Source organism: Macaca fascicularis, chromosome 7, assembly GCF_037993035.2.
Source record: "Macaca fascicularis isolate 582-1 chromosome 7, T2T-MFA8v1.1".
NCBI lineage: Eukaryota > Metazoa > Chordata > Mammalia > Primates > Cercopithecidae > Macaca > Macaca fascicularis.
In genome coordinates, this window is record NC_088381.1 from 144,210,403 (window position 1) to 144,227,133 (window position 16,731).

Here is a 16,731-nt window from a genome sequence, read left to right on the forward strand (position 1 = left end):
AGATCTCATAGCTGCGTAATACCAGGCATTCCCAGAAGTGTTTTGCCACCTTTGCTGGTATGTCTTCTGTGGCTCTACACGTGCCAGGTAAGTTGAGAGCAGAAAATCAGTATCCACCTGTTGTGGTTTTAAAATATGTTCACATAAAAAGTTGAAAGCATTCCCCCTGAGAACTGGAACAAGAGAAGGAGGCCCGCTTTCTATTCAACATAGTGCTGGAAGTCCTAGCCAGAGCAATCAGACAAGAGAAAGAAATAAAGGGCATCCAAATTGGAACACAGGAAGTCAAACTGTTGCTGTCCGCCAATGATACGATCATATACCTAAAAAACCCTAAAGACTCATCCAAAAAGCTCTTAGATCTGATAAATGAATTCAGTAAAGTCTCAGGATACAAAATCAATGTATACAAATCAGTAGCACTGCTATACACCAACAATGACGAAGCTGAGAACCAAGTTAAGAATGCAATCTCTTTTTATCACAGCTGCAAAAAATTAAAATACTTAGGAACTTATATATATATTTTTAATTTTTAATATGTATTGTGCCACTGCACTCCAGCCTGGGCAAGAGAACGAGACTCTGCTGAGACAGAGTTGAGACTCTGTTGAGACACTGCTGGAGTGCAGTGGCACAATCCCAGCTCACTGCAACCTCCACCTCCTGGATTCAAGTGATTCTCATGCCTCAGCCTCCTGAGTAGCTGGACTACAGGCATGCGCCACCACACCTGGCTAATTTTTGTATTTTTAGTAAAGACTAGGTTTCACCATGTTGCCCCGGCTGGTCTCAAACTCGTGACCTCAAGTGATCTGCCTGCTTCAGCCTCCCAAAGTGTTGGAATTACAGGCGTGAGCCACCACACCCAGCCCCTGATTTAGGAATATGCTTAACCAAGGAAGTGAAAGATCTCTACAAGGAAAACTATGACACACTGAAATCATAGATGATATAAACAAATGGAAATACATCCCATGCTCATGGATGAGCAGAATCAATATTGTGAAAATGACTACACTGTCCAAAGCAATCTATGGATTCGATACAATTCCCATCAAAATAATATCATCATTCTTCACAGAACTAGATAAAACAATTCTAAAATTCATATGGAACAAAAAAAGAGCCTGCATAGCCAAAGTAATACTAAGGAAAAAGAACAAATCTGGAGGCATCATACTACCTGATGTGAAATTATACTACAAGGCTATAGTTACCAAAACAGCATGGTGCTGGAATAAAAATAGGCATATAGACAAATGGAACAGAATAGAGAGCCCAGAAATAAAGCCAAATACTTATATACAACGGATCTTTGACAAAGCATACAAAAACATACACTGGGGAAAGGACACCCTATTCAATAAAGGGTGCTGGGAAAACGGGCAAGCCACATGTAGAAGAATGAAACTGGATTCCCATCTCTCACCTTATAGAAAAATCAACTCAGGATGGATCAAAGACTTAAATCTAAGACCCGAGACCATAAAAATTCTAGGTTATAACATCAGAAAAACTCTTTTGGACATTGGCTTAGGCAAAAAATTCATGGCTAACCCCCTAAAAGCAAGTGCAACAAAAATTAAAAATAAATAAATGGGACCAAACTAAGCTAAAAAGCTTGTGCACAGCAAAAGAAATAATTAGCAGTGTAAATGAACAACACACAGAGTGGGAGAAAATATTCACAAACTATTAATCCGAAAAAGGACTAGTATCTGAAATCTACAACGAACTCAAACAAATCACCAAAACCCCTCCCAAATCATCCCATCAAAAAGTGGGCAAAGGACATGAATACATTTCTCAAAAGAAGATATACAAACAGCCAACAACTATATGAAAAAATGTTCAACATCACTCTTCACTAGGAAGATGAGAATTAAAACCACAATGAGATACCACCTTACTCCTACAAGAATGACCATAATTAAAAAGTCAAAAAACAATAGATGTTGGCATGGATGTGGCAAAAAGGGAATACTTTTAAACTGCTGGTGGGAATGTAAATTAGTACAACTACTATCGAAAATAGTGTGGAGCTTCCTTAAAGAACTAAAAGTAGATCTAGCATTCAATTCAGCCATCCCACTACTGAGTATATACCCAAAGGAAAATAAGTCATTATATGAAAAAGACACATGCACAGGCGTGTTTATAGCAAGCAAAATTTGCAATTTCAAAGGTAAGGAACCAGCCTAAGTGCCCATCAACCAAGGAGTGGATAAAGAAAATGCAGTATATATACACTATGGAATACTACTCAGACATAAAAAGGAATGAAATGATGTCTTTTGCAGCAACTTGGATGGAGCTGGAGGCCATTATTCTAAGTGAATTAACTCAGGAATGGAAAACCAAATATTGTGTGTTCTCACTTATAAGTGAGAGCTAAACTATGAGAATGCAAAGGCATAAGAATGATATAATGAACTTTGGGGACTTGAGGGGGAAGGTTGGAACGGGGTGAGGGATAAAAGACTACATATTGGGTATAGTGTACACTGCTCTGGTGACAGGTGCACTAAAATCTCAGAAATCACCACTAACCACTAACCATGGTTATCTAGACCATGTAACCAAAGTCTATACAAATTAAAACCATGAGATATCACCTCACATCTGTTAGGATGGCTATTACCAAAATGATAATTATCAATATGAACCCCTGCACACTGCTGGTGGGAATGTAAATTAGTACAGCCATTATGGAAAACAGTATGAAAGTTTCTCAAACACTTAAAAATAGAATTACCATATGATCCAGCAGTCTCACTACTGGGTATATATTCACAGGAAATGGAGTCAATATGTTGAAGAGATATCTGCACTCTCATGTTTACCGCAGCACTATTCATAATAGCCAAAGTACGGACTTAACCTAAGTGTCTATCAAAGGATTAATGGATGAAGAAAATGTGGCATATATACACAATGAAATACCATTCAGCCATACAAAAGAAAGAAATCTTGTCACTTGAAACAACATGGATGAACTTGGAGGATATTATGTTAAGTGAAATAAGCCAGGCACAGAAAGACAAATACCACACAAACTTATTCATCTGTAGAATCTAGGTGGATTGCTTTCATGAAAATATGGAGTAGAATGGTGGTTACCAGGGGCTGGGGTGGTTGTGGGCTGGTGGGAGTTGAGGAAGAAAAAAGGTATGTTCACAAATTATTTGATATTACTCCTTTTGAAAGGTGGTACTTAGTTTCCTATCCCTTGAGTGTAGGTTCTACTGAGTCTCTCTTATAATGAACAGAATATGGCAGAAGTCATATTTTACCCAAAATTTGATCACTTCTGAAGGGAAGTCATAAAAGGCATTGTAGTTTCCTCTTTTTCCACTTCCTGGTATCACTCACTCCGGAGGAAACATCTGCCATGTTGCGAGGAAGATCAAGCAACCAAGGCAGGGCGCAGTGGCTCATGCCTGTAATCCTGGCACTTTGGGAGGCTGAGGCAGGTAGATCACCTGAGGTCAGGAGTTCGAGACCAGCCTGCCCAACCTGGTGAAACCCCATCTCTACTAAAAATACAAAAATTAGCTGGGCGTGGTGGCAGGTGCCTGTAATCCCAGCTACTCAGGAGGCTGAGGCAGGAGAATTGCTTGAACCCAGGAGGCAGAGGTTGCAATGAGCTGAGACTGTGCACTCTAGCCCAGACAACATGAGCAAAACTTCGTCTCAGAAAATAAAATAAAATAAAAAAAAGATCAAGCAACCCTATGGTGAGACTCATGTGGCAAGGATCTAAAGCCTCCTTCCAGCAGCCCTAGAGTGAGCCACCTCGAAATCGGATCATTCAGTCCCAGTCATATCTGCAAAACTGGAAAACACCTTCACTACAATCTCATGAAAGACCATGAGACAGAATGGCCCAAGTAAGTGACTCCCGAATTCTTGACCCATAGAAACTTTGAGATAATAAAAGTTTGTTATTTTAAGTCACTAAGTTGGGATAATTTGTTACACGGTAATTGATAACTAATACGTTACAATAAAACAAACCTTTATACCACCACTGCTAAGTCTCTGTTCATGCGACATTCCTTCTAAGAAGCTTTCAGTCATTTTAGTACCTCAAATTAAGTGCTCACTCTACAGTTAAGTCCGCAAGATGCTCCTACATATAACCCTGAACAGACCCAACTGGACTAGTATTTGCTGTGCCCTGAACCCCAGTCAGACTTCCACACCTTGGCCAGCCAGCCTGAAATTATACCCCAAGTCCCATCTCCACCTTATAAAATCCTTGCATCCTCCAGGTCCTGTCCCCAAAGCCACCTTCTCCGTGACATCATTTTTGAGTCTCTCAGTCAGATGTTCCCCTCTTCATCCAAACCCACATTATACTTTGTATGCCTGCTTGTTGCTCACCCAATCGCCCTTCCCCTTTTGCTTCTTTATGGCAGAGCTCTGGTTTAGTTTGAGTCAGGTCAAATCCTGTTTAGTTCAAGTCATTCATAGTGGCCCCAATTCCCTTGGCAATGACTGGTGCAGGAGTGGTCATGTGATATATTTCTGGCCAATGACTTATGAAATGTCTGCTAGACAAGAGCATAGCATTCTGGGAAAGGCTTTTAGAAAGATATTATGGAAGAAAGAGTACTGCTGAATATTATCTGCATAGATATGATTTTTAGAATCATGGAAGCCACCTTCTAAATCAAAGGGAGCCCAAGGATGGGTGGATGGATGAGCAGAAGATAGAAAGAACCAGAGTTCTTGGCCAGGTGCTGTGGCTCACACCTGTAATCTCAGCACTTTGGAGACCGAGGCGAGTGGATCATGAGGTCAGGAGTTTGAGACCAGCCTGGCCAACATGGTGAAACCCCATCTCTATTTAAAAATATATATATATAAATTAGCTGGGCGTGGTGGCACATGCCTGTAATCCCAGCTACTCAGGAGGCTGAGGCAGGAGAATCACTTGAACTCGGGAGGAGGAGGTTGCAGTGAGCTGAGACTGCACCACTGTACTCCAGCCTGGGCGATAGAGCGAGACTCCATCTCAAAAAAAAGAACCAGAGTTCTTTGTGATTTTGCTGGACCATGAATTAGTCAATCCTGTTATTGCCCTGGACTTCACAGTATGTGAAGCCCTTTCTTAGCTGTTCTAGATTAAGCCAGTTAAGTTGATTTTGCTGTTACTTGAAGCTGAAAGGCTTCTAATTCGCTAAAAACCCTAGTGATCGTTTTTAGATTCATTAAAGTTATCCTTGTGCTCATTTTTCTTTGTATCCAGTTATAATCTGAAGGATAGTGATTGTATTTTGATTGAAGTAAGTTGTACATACTGAAAAATACGTAACCTTCGAGTTTTGGTTTGGTGAATGTTCACAAAGCAGCACAAATATATAAATAGCACCCAGATCAAGAAATAGAACATTACCAGCACACAAAAGCCATTCTTCTACCTGCCCTGCTTTTAGTCACTATCCCCTTCCAAGGGTAACCACTCTCAGTACTTATAAAGACATAGATCAGGTTTGCCTGTTTTTAAACTTCATGCTAATGGAACCACCACGGCGTGTACTCTTTTGGTCTGGCTTCTTTCGCTCATTATCATGTCTATGAGATTCGCCCAGTCTGTTGTATGTGTCTGTAATTTGCTCATTCTCATTGAGACACACTCTTCTATTGCATAAATATACCACAATTAGATGTTCTGTCTAACGTTGATGAACTGTTTGTTTCCAGTTTGGGGCTATTACAAATAGTGTTGCTAGGAATGCTCTTGTGCATTCTTTTGGTGAGTTTATGTACACAGAGCAAGGGGCTGGATTGATGGGTCATAGGCTAGGCATTTGTTCAGTTTTGGTATGCATATTGCCAAATGATTTTTCAGGTGTTGCCTTTTTATTCATCTTTGTATTTCTACACACACACCCTCACAATTCTTACCCTCTTGTCTCTTTTTACCCTAAGAAAATACTTTGCACATAGTGAGTACTTGACAAAGGATGTAACAAAGAGTGTACATATATACACATGTTTATGTGTTTGTAAATGCATGCATGTATGTATGCACATATATAAATAAATCCCTGTGTTGTGTATAATAGCTCAAATATAACAACAACCCTAGTCAACAATCAAACAGGCTATGCTTGGGTTTAAAGGTGTGAAGTTGGTAGGGGAATGGCTGGGGACCTCCATTCCCATCTGAGATTTGGCTCATCTGCAGGTGAATTTCAGTTGCCTTTGGTCTGAATTCTGGAAGTTGCTCCAACTTACGTCTTTCTTGTGGTAGTTGACAAAATAGAAGCAGGCCTTTGTAAGGAAAGGGTGTTACTGAAGAAAGAGATCATCCTTCTTCATGGAGAATGGGGGAGAGATGAGCCTGTTAGAATGCTTGGTGCAGAGAACAAGACTTTTGGAGAGAGGATTGTCCAGTACAACTGCCAGGCTAAGGCTCTTAGATTCAATATTGATTTTCTTAGATCATTTAGTTTTCAACAAACTACCTTTTCCTGCACGCTTTTTCCTCATTCAACCTTTAGAAGGGACTTGGGCTGCACATGATATGGGCGCAGCTCTTCTGTGAACCATCTCACAAGACTGGAACAACTTTCAGAATTTCTATAAAAGAAAACATTACAGTATTGGGGATTTTTTTTAATCACAGGAGGACTCTAAAATGTGTACTGCAATTTTCTTTAATCTTGATTGACTTCATGGGAAAATTTGATGCCACCAAGAAATATATAATTTCCCACAGATGTTATATCTCTGCCATTAAATATTGATGTCCCAGAACCCCGTGTGTTTGTGGAAAGGTCTAGAATCCATGACTTTGGCTAATCACCTACTGTTCACAGTTTCTAATGGAAAAAAAGAGCTCAGTGATTGCAATCCAGGGTCTCTGTATAAGGAAATTGTGTGTGTGTGTGTGTGTGTGTGTGTGTGTGTGTGTGTGTTGAGGGTGATGGTGATGAGAGGGTCATGAATATATCTTTTACCATGAGGGGTATGAATGATTACCATTTGAATAGCAAAAATACAGGTCTTTAAGTCAAGTAATTGGAGAAATGCTTAGAAATCCTACCACGCAGATCTGCAAGTAGACATCAGAAGACATTACAGGATTCATAACAAACTAAGTTGATATTTTTGAAGCCAAACCAACAGTAACTCACAATTCAAAGGGAAAAATGACAACGATTGAAAACCTGACTGACTCTAAGACACTGGTGCACTTGGTGGGACACTGTCCTTTTGGAAAGCTGGGGGAATCCTGCCTTTGAGCAAGCACGTTCAGGAGTGGCTGTGCCTTTTGACCAAGGACTGCACAGATGCCAGATGGCTTTGGAGACCCCAGAGTAGAAGTTCCTAGTGAACTCTGGGAATGTGCTAATGCAAGCTTATGAATATAGATTTCAGTAATCCTTAACCTTCTCAGGAGGTTACTAGCATGAACCTCTTAGTCATATGGAAGAAAAAAAAAGTCCTTGTAGTTGCTCATCATTTGCCCTGAAAAACCAAGAAAGGACTCATGCTACTTCTTGGCCCAAACAGACAGTCAACACAGCTCAACAGTAGGACATTGAGAAATAGAGTCCCTCACTAATAGAATGTCATGAGTCAAGCTCCTAATGCCTTCAGTGCAAATGTTTCAATCTTCCTGCAGGTCTTGGGATGGATGGGATGAGTTAATAGGGCATGCCCTGGAGGAGTAACCACAGAATGAAGTACTAGTCTTGGCAATACAGAGCCCCAAGTAATAGCCACTGAGGGGGTTTAGTTGAGAGGAGGGTGTGCAGTGATCAATTGCTATGTGGTATATGACATATGTTATGGTGGGGGATGATGGTGGGTGTTGGAGGTAGCCTGGGTTAGGCAGGTCAGCCCATTGTCTGATTATTTCTAGTCTTTTCTTTGATCACGAAATGATTTTTAATCATATCTTGTGACTGATTTCCACTTAATTTTCAGATAATTTCCTTAAAAAAGTAATGAGTAAGCCAGGAATTGACTTATAGCTGAAGTCAGTTTCTATGTATGTTGTGTGGTTCCAAATGTATATTTCAAAGCTCTGTGTGATATACAGAATCATAGAGAGATCAGAAAACATACAAAGAATAGATCTTGTCATTTGTGAATTTGGTGAATTAGACCATTTGAATCACCACTTGAAGGTTTGCTGTCCTGCAAGTCTTATGTATTTCTCAAAATAAAGGAGGTCTTCAGACACCCAGGTGTCCAACTACCTCCCATTTTCAGCCAGCTAATGTATTTTGTACTAATCTGCACTTTGCCTTTCTTAGTCCTCAATAGCTAAGCCTTACTCTAACCAGATTCTCAGTTGATTATTTTTTAAACGAGTGTTTCTCTGCTTGTGAAGGTTGCGTATAAAGATCGTTACACATCCTGAGCTCCTGTAGGATATCAAAGGACAGAATGCTCACCATGAAAATACTAAATAGGATAGAGGCATGAGGAAAGCATAAGAACACACACCTTTGTAGTTGTGTTTTTCTGCTGGAAGCTGCAGATCAGTCTTCGTTTTGTGGAATATTTTTACAAATGTGTTTATTGACTGAGTTTTAGAAAGGTAGGTGTACCTGTGGCTTGTTCTATGTTAGCTACTGGTAGCTTTAGGATTTCCTGCCTAATGCGTTAACTTGGTCACGGACTTGTCATGCCGAGTGAGCAATAAAAGCATCGGAATCTGAAGAGATGCCTAGTGTATGGGAAACTCTATGATTGACTTGTTGACATGTCTAGTTTGGTCTTGAAATAAAAATGAACAGATTTAGAACAGCGGCTTTATTTCTGTGGTGTTCTACCAAACTCTGATTTTTAGCATTCCAACCTCTTATAATGGCATTCAAAGTTGCCAAATACCTCACAATTATTCCTTCTACCCCATATAAATGGATCTTTTAAACAAAGCCACTTTCTAGGCTGGCAGAAGGACTTGGGAACTTTGCTATAATTACTTCTCTAAGGACTTCTGTCCTCCCAAATGCCCTGGGATGTTCCAAAGCTTGATGGAAGATATACTTGGTAAGATTGAAGAGTCTGCTGGGAAAGGCAGATGGGAATGAGAATGTTTAGAGTTGGAGAAAGAAGGTGGCAAATTGAGTAGAGGATGCAGCTGCCACGGTGACTGGAGTCAAGTCCTTGGAAAACTGGAGAACAACTGTAGCTCAGAGAGTCAGGGCCAAGGAACTGATGGGTCTGGAAGCAGAGAGGACTCTCAGACTAAGTCCCCTGGTAAAAGGCTTCCGCTTACTCTCCGCATGCTTATTTCGTCTGTCCAATGGGAAGGGTGCCTTTGGAATGCAGGGAAAGGGAGGAGCCGCAATTATGCAATCAGAGCCAGTGTCTCCTCCTGAAGGCCTTTTCCACCCGAAGGAAGGCGGCTCCCAAGACCTGCTTTTGGAGCTCACTGTTCTAGAGCTGGTGACACTTGGAAAAGGGGGAAGGAAGGGGAGGGGACATCACCATTTCCATTTTCACTCAAATATCCTAATATCATATCTCTTCCTGTCATCTGAGTGACTTCTGTTTTGGTAAAGTGTGTTTGTTCACAGAAGGTCTTTACCTTTGTGCTTTAAAAAAAATTTTTTTTTGAGATGGAGTCTTGCTCTGTCGCCCAGACTGGAATGCAATGGCATGATCTCGGCTCACTGCAACCTCCATCTCCTGGGTTCAAGCAATTCTCCTGCCTCAGCCTCCTGAGTAGCTGGGACTACAGGCGCCCACCACCACGCATGGCTAAATTTTGTATTTTCAGTAGAGATGGGGTTTCACCACGTTGGCCAGGCTGGTCTCGAACTCCTGATCTCAAGTAATCTGCCCCCCTCGGCCTCCCAAAGTGCTGGGATTACAGGCGTGAGCCACCGTGCCTAGCCACCTTTGTGCTTCTTGCAGATGGAGCTTTCTACTTGTTTCTGACCACACTATTTACTGGCAAAGAATCCAAGAAAGTTGATGAATTAATTAGTGTTATTGACTTCCTAAAAGGGTGAGCAGTTCATCTTCCAGAGTTCGGTAATTTTCTAAAGTGAGAGGGCAGGGTTTGTGCACATAGAGATGTGCATATAGAATGAACTTTCAAATGTAGAGGCTGTAACACACACTGGGACCATTTATTAAAAAATCAAATAGATTTTCATTTATATTTGTCATATATTCAATCAAGGCTGGAAAATGGCTGATGACTGCTCAGTTAGGCAAGTGCTAGTCCCAGTTCCAGACCCAATGTTCTGGTGGGTTTCTAAGGGATCTGAGACAACGAAACACACAAACAACCCAGAACTACACATCGCTTTAGCTAACAGGTTGAATTGTGTCTCTTCTTTTCCCTCCAGCCTGCCTACCCCAAGCAATGCCTCTCAACTCTTTAACTGAAGGCATTAACAATAACATGAACACATTTTGGCCTCATTTCTCTCCCTATTTTGATCTATTCTTAAGTGGATATTCTAGGGAGTAAGGAAATAGCCAAAAGCAAAAAATCATGGGTGCTTTCCGGAGAGGAAGAGATCCTTGGAAACCTAGTAAGGGTGACTTTCATATTGGGAGTAGTCATCTGTACTTGGGCAATGTGGACTAATCCCTCACCTCCCTCCTTTCTCTGCAAACCCAACTGCACCCCACAGACTGACTGACTGTGGGTCATCTTAAAATAGAAATTATGAGTGGAGAGGGGAGAGCCCACTGGTGCACATAGCTAGTTTTGACCTTGTTTGCTTCTGGTGTGTGTGTTTGTGTGTGTGCACCTTCATGTGTATTTCTTTATTCTCTTTGCATGTACCTCTAATTGATCTTGAAAAGAAGGGACAGTTAAAGAAGACGTTAAGGTGAAATGAAGCCGTAACTGCAGCTGGAGACTTTTATTAAGTGTGGCAAAGTTCCCTGGGCTGCGCTGAAATTGTTTATTGATTTTGGTATGGCTGGGTGCTCGGGAGTAATCGCCCAGAATGCCACTAGAGAGAGCGTCTTGTTAGCTCACGCTCAGCATCGCCTCAACCCAGCCGTTCACTCTGGAGCTTGCCTCTTTAACCTGTAAATAAATACCCCTGGTTAACTCCTGAGGTGCCTCTGCCTGGGACCAGCGCTGCTTCTGACCTGAATGTGCTCACCCCTAGCAGCATTTAAAGACTCAAGGGGTTTAATTTCTTCCATTAGAAAGAGATGTCTCGAGGGGGAGCAAAAACAGGGTTAGGTTTGAGATGAAAGATGTGTATCATTTTCCATCTTGAATGTGTGTTTGGTTTGTTTTTCTCATTTCCCTTTTGGTAGCAAGGTTGGAAGTTTGAAGAAACAAAGTAAATTGAGACTGTTTTCAATGGTGTTTTCAGTATCTCATCCCTGTATCTTTCCTTGTGTGTTTTTAATCAGTGTCATGCCTTTGCCCATGTCTGGGTCTTCCTGGCTTTCCCACTGCTGTAACTAAACTTTCTCTGGGGTTGCAATAGGGGCAGAGGTGAACCTGGGAACTGATCTTGTGTCTGCAGCCAGTGCTGCTCTCCAGCAAGTGATCCTGTGTTGGGGTAGCTGCATGGGGAAGATGGGGTGTGCACACAGTCAAGCTCAATAGGAGGTGGGAAGAGAAGCCTGGCTCCAGGATCATCTGAGGGAAGAATTGAGTTGTAGGAAGACAGCCAAGAAGTTTGGGTCAGCTGAAAAAAGGCTGGTTTAACCTGGGGCATTCTACTTCAAAGGTAGGTAAGATTGGTATCTACTGGGGTCCCCAGGTTGACTCTGGAAGAGTCACATTCCTAAAGTTATTTTGCTTCAGAATTAGGGTTGCCAGTGATGGGGAGCTGACCGTCATTTGCTTTGTGGACTTTATTCCACATCATCCAATGAAATGCCCTCATGGTTGTTTTACTCTTTACCTTTTGAGATCCTTCTGCAATTCCCAGGCATCATTCTTTTCAAGCTTCATGACCATGCTGCTGTCAGGCTTCTCACAATGCGGTACAATATCACTCCAAAACTACAGATCTACAAGGCACCTGGGGCCAAGGTCTTACATTGGAGTCCCAGGGAACTAGTAGCTGCTTGAAAATCACATTTCTATGAAGTGTCCCTCTAATTGTCCTTAAACAATCCCGCTAGAGATGCTGATATCATGTCCTTTCCAAGTCCCTCTGTATTTGTCTCTTCACCCTATCTTATGTAGTGACTATTTTCTCCTGAAATCAAGCATTAGCGTATTTCCTCTTTTCATTCTGATCACAGTGAGTTTTTCCCGTGAGTGACACAAAAATCAGAGACACTTTGGAGAGTACTGCATTCCGAATATTTCTACAACTTCCCACCTCCCTCACCCTGAGTATTGTATCAGCCTTGCCCAGTGTCTTAGGGAATGACTCTATTGCCAGGAAACGGAGCGAAGATGAAAGACAAAGCCATAGAATCCTTGGGTTTTATCTCAAATTGCTATAGATTGTGCCTTGGCATTGCTTTTTCATGCCTCGTCTTAGCTTCCAATAAGAGAGTTTGTATTTGTTTCTCATCCAACTGGTCATTGTTGGTCAAAGCTAAGGAGCAAGTAGTTCTCAAGATGAAATGGATGGTAAGTTAACTTTATGATGAATGGCATTGCCCTGAAATCTCAGTAGAACCAAATTAGTTCTAAACCTAAGATGGTATCTTCACCTCAAAAACTTCTCAAGAGAATGACTTTTTGGCTAAACAGTAGGGTTTGGACAGCCTTTGGGCCAAATTTGACTGGTATAGACTTGATTTGTATAGGTGTTTGACTTTTGTAGGTAATATTATTAAGAGTGATCATAATATCTTCTCCTATGGAAAGTAGCACATATCTCAGGGAAAATTTTTGCATCAGGCAGACATGTATTCCAATCTCAACACCATCCTTGAACCTGATCTGGACCAAGTTTATTTAACCCTTATGAGTTAAACCTTCCTTATGTAAAATGAGGTTGTGAGAATTTACTAAGATCCTATAGACCATGGATCAGCAAACTTTTCTGTAACAGCCAGATAGTAAATATTTAAGGCTTCGCAGATCATATTTTCCCTTGTCACCACAACTCAACTCTACCATTGTAGCAAAACAGCCATAGATAAATGCGTAAATAAATGGGCATGACTGAGTTCCAATAAAAGTTTATTTACAAAACAGCCAGTGGTTGGATTTGGTTGCAGTTGGATACAGTTGACCCCTACTATAGATGAAGGATTTGGCAAATGAGTGGACTTTCCTGGCTCTAAACATAGAGAGCTACAACTTTAATGGACTGAAGTTCTTAATTTTAATGAAGTACCTACCTCTTCCTTGATCATAGGATCGCTGGCTAACACTTAGACTATATTCAGCAAACTGGTTTGGCCAGTATGAAAAACTAAGTTTTAAACATCTTCTAAAAGCTTGTACTGGGTGTTGATCCTAAGATGCAAATCCATTCTATCTTCCTAATTTTTCCTTTTTTTCCCTAAGCTTGTCTGTTGCAGACCTCATTCGGACCCTCCCTCCCACAGTCTCTAATTTGGGGTTGGGACACTTCACTCTTCCATTGCCTCCCTGGCCCATGTCTTTTAGAGAATTTTAAATTCCTGTTATAATTTCTCAGTCTGTTGCCTCCACTGGAAAGAGTTATTTTTGACCTACCCTGACCCCGTCTTGAACAACAATAAAATGGGGATTGGGAGAAACGTGACACAAATCAATAGGTTATCCTAACAGACGTGATTTTTGAGGCTGTTTTTTCTTGGACATTCGCAGCAGTAACAAAGATAAATAGTGACTCTGTTACATTGCCATCTGAGCAGTAGGTGGCTCAGCAGATCACTGCGTGGCCTCTAGTCTGGGTGGCCAGGAGGTTTGAGCAGGATGAGAAGCAGAGAAGAGCCAGGAATCTGGCCACGAGGATAGAAAAGGAGAAGGCTCAAGGACAGCCGGTGCCTCTGTTTCTGTTGATGGTTGTTGATAACACATGGGGTACCTTCGTGCTACTCAGTTGGCTCTGCTCACTCACCCACTTTCTCACTTATCCTTATCCCCTTAGTCTACATGCATTCAATAAGCATATAGTGAGCACCTGCTGTATATAGGGCACTGGCATGGTAAGAGAACCTGGGCATTAGTAGTGGCTCTAGTGTTTCCTTTGCCAGGTTTTGAGCAAAATGTGAGAAGTGATTGAGAATTGAGAATTTATTGCTATGGCTGATTTGAGGACCCTGGGGGAAGAGAGGGGAAAGTAACTCAATGGTTTCCTCTTCCATCTTCCCAGGGACACCAGCTGGCTGGAGAGTGGTAAAGAGCAGATGTAAGAGATGCAGGGAACTCCACTCTCTCCTCCTTGAGTTCTTGTGGTAGTTGTGGTGAAAGTGGTACTACTGGTGGTGGTAGTACTAATGGAGGTGATACTAGTAATGATGGTACTCTTAGTGATAGTACTAGTAGTGGTGGTACTAATAATGATGATAGTAATAGCTAACAAAAATATTGATTGATTACCATATACAAAGTATATTCTAGCTGTATTACTTCTGTTACCTCATTTAATTCTCACAGCCCCATGAGGCAGGTATGGTTATCATTCCCATTTTATGCAAGAAGAAAAGAAGGCTGAGAGAGTTTAAGTCACTTGCTACCACATGACTAGATTGGGGCAGAGCTGGGTCAGGCTCATCATGGCATTGATTTCATTGTGTCATGAATGCCTGTTTTCTTTTCTCTTTTTTCCCCAAAAAGCTCTTAACTGGTCGATGGCATACACCATAATTTTTGTTGATTTTAAAAATATTATAAAGTATAGCACATATACATTATTAAAAGAAAAACTTCATCTGGGCTGGATTAAATTTAAAGGAGTTTAATTGAGCAACGAATGATTTGTGATTCGGGTAGCCCCCAGAATCACAGCAGATTCAGAGAGACTCCAGGGATGCCTCCTGGTCAGAACAAATTTATAGATCAAAATAAGGGAAGTGACGTACAGAAATCAGATGTGAGGTACAGAAACAGCTGGATTGGTTACAGGTTGGCATTTGCCTTATTTGGACACAGTTTGAACACTCAGCAGTGTATGAGTGGTTGAAGTATGGCTGCTGGGATTGGCCAAGACTCAGCTGTTGTTACAGGTGCATACTCCTAAATTAGGTTTTCAATCCTGTCTACCTATTAAGTTAGGTTGCGGTTCATCCACAAGGACTCAAATATAGAAGTACGGAGTCCTTCTCAGGCCATTTTTAGTTTACTTTAACATCATAAAACTGCACATACAGTATAAAGTGCAGTGGATTATTATACAACAAAACACCTGTGTATTCATTACCCAGACATTGCCAGCATTCCAGAAAATTCTCCCAGATCCCCTGTCAATTCTTATCCCTCTTCTTCCCTTCCAGGAACAGCTCCCATGAACTCTAGCCCTACAGTTAGTTCTATCTATTGCTTAGATTTGTGAGATTTATCCATGTGTGACATGTAGCTGTAATTTGTGTATTTTCATTTTGGTATATGATATACTTTGGATGTGTGTATAATATTTTAACAATATTATAAAGTATAGCACATATACATTATTAAAAGAAAAACTTCATCTGGGCTGGATTAAATTTAAAGGAGTTTAATTGAGCAATGAATGATTCAAATCTCATATTGAAATGTAATCCACAATATTGGAGGTGGAGCCTGGTGGGAGGTGGTTGGATCATGAGGGTGTTTCTCATGAATGGTTTGGCACCATCCCTTTGGCACTGATCTCATGATAATGCGTAAGTTCTTGTAATATCTGGTGGTTTAAAAGTTTGTAGCACCTTCCCACTCACTCTCTTGCTCCTGCTTTTGCCATGTGACATGCATGCTCCCCCTTCACCTTCCGCCATGACTGTAAGGTTCCTGAGGCTTCCCCAGAAGCCAAGCAGATGGCCAGTATCATGCTTTCTGTACAGCCTGTGGAACCATGAGCCAGTTAAACCTCTTTTCTTTATAAATTACCCAGTTTCAGGTGTTTCTTTATAGTAATGCAAGAATGGCCTAATCCAGTATAGCACTCCATCGTGGGAGCATACCAAATGTATTTATGCAATCTATCGTTGACGGACATTCGGGTAATCTTTTGCTTTTGTTTATTATGAAGAGTACTACTATCAACATTGTTTTCCATGTCTCCTGGTCTTCCTGTACACATAGTTCTTTCTCTTGGAGAGAAACCTAGGAGTGGTCTTTCTGGGTCAAAGTATATTTCTATGTTTTATAATTTACCTTCCCACAAGAAGTGTCTGACATTAACTGTTTTTTCACAGCTCACTGACACTAGGGATTGACAGATTTTTAAGGTAATTCATTCTGACCTTAATTTGCATCTCCCCAATTAGTAATGAGGTCAACATTTTCATATGTCTACTGGCTCTTTGGAATCTCCTTTTTGAAGTGCCAATTCAAATCTCTTGCCCATTTTTATGTGTGTGTTTGCCTTTAAAAAAAAACAACTAATCTTTGGGAGTTATGTATTCCGAACACAAATCCTATGCTGGTTATGTGTTTGTCAAATAATCTTCTCTTATTATGTTGCTTGCTTTTGATTCTCTTGATAGTGTCTTTTGATGGACTGAAATTCTTAATTTTAATGAAGTTAAATTTATCTATCTCTTCCTTTACGGGCAGTGCTTTTGCCTTATCTTCTAGAAGCTTTATTGTTCTGTTTTTCTTTATAGATCTATAGTCCACTAGGAATTGATTTTTGTATATGGCATAAGGTAGGGATCATCTTATTTTCTTTTTACCTT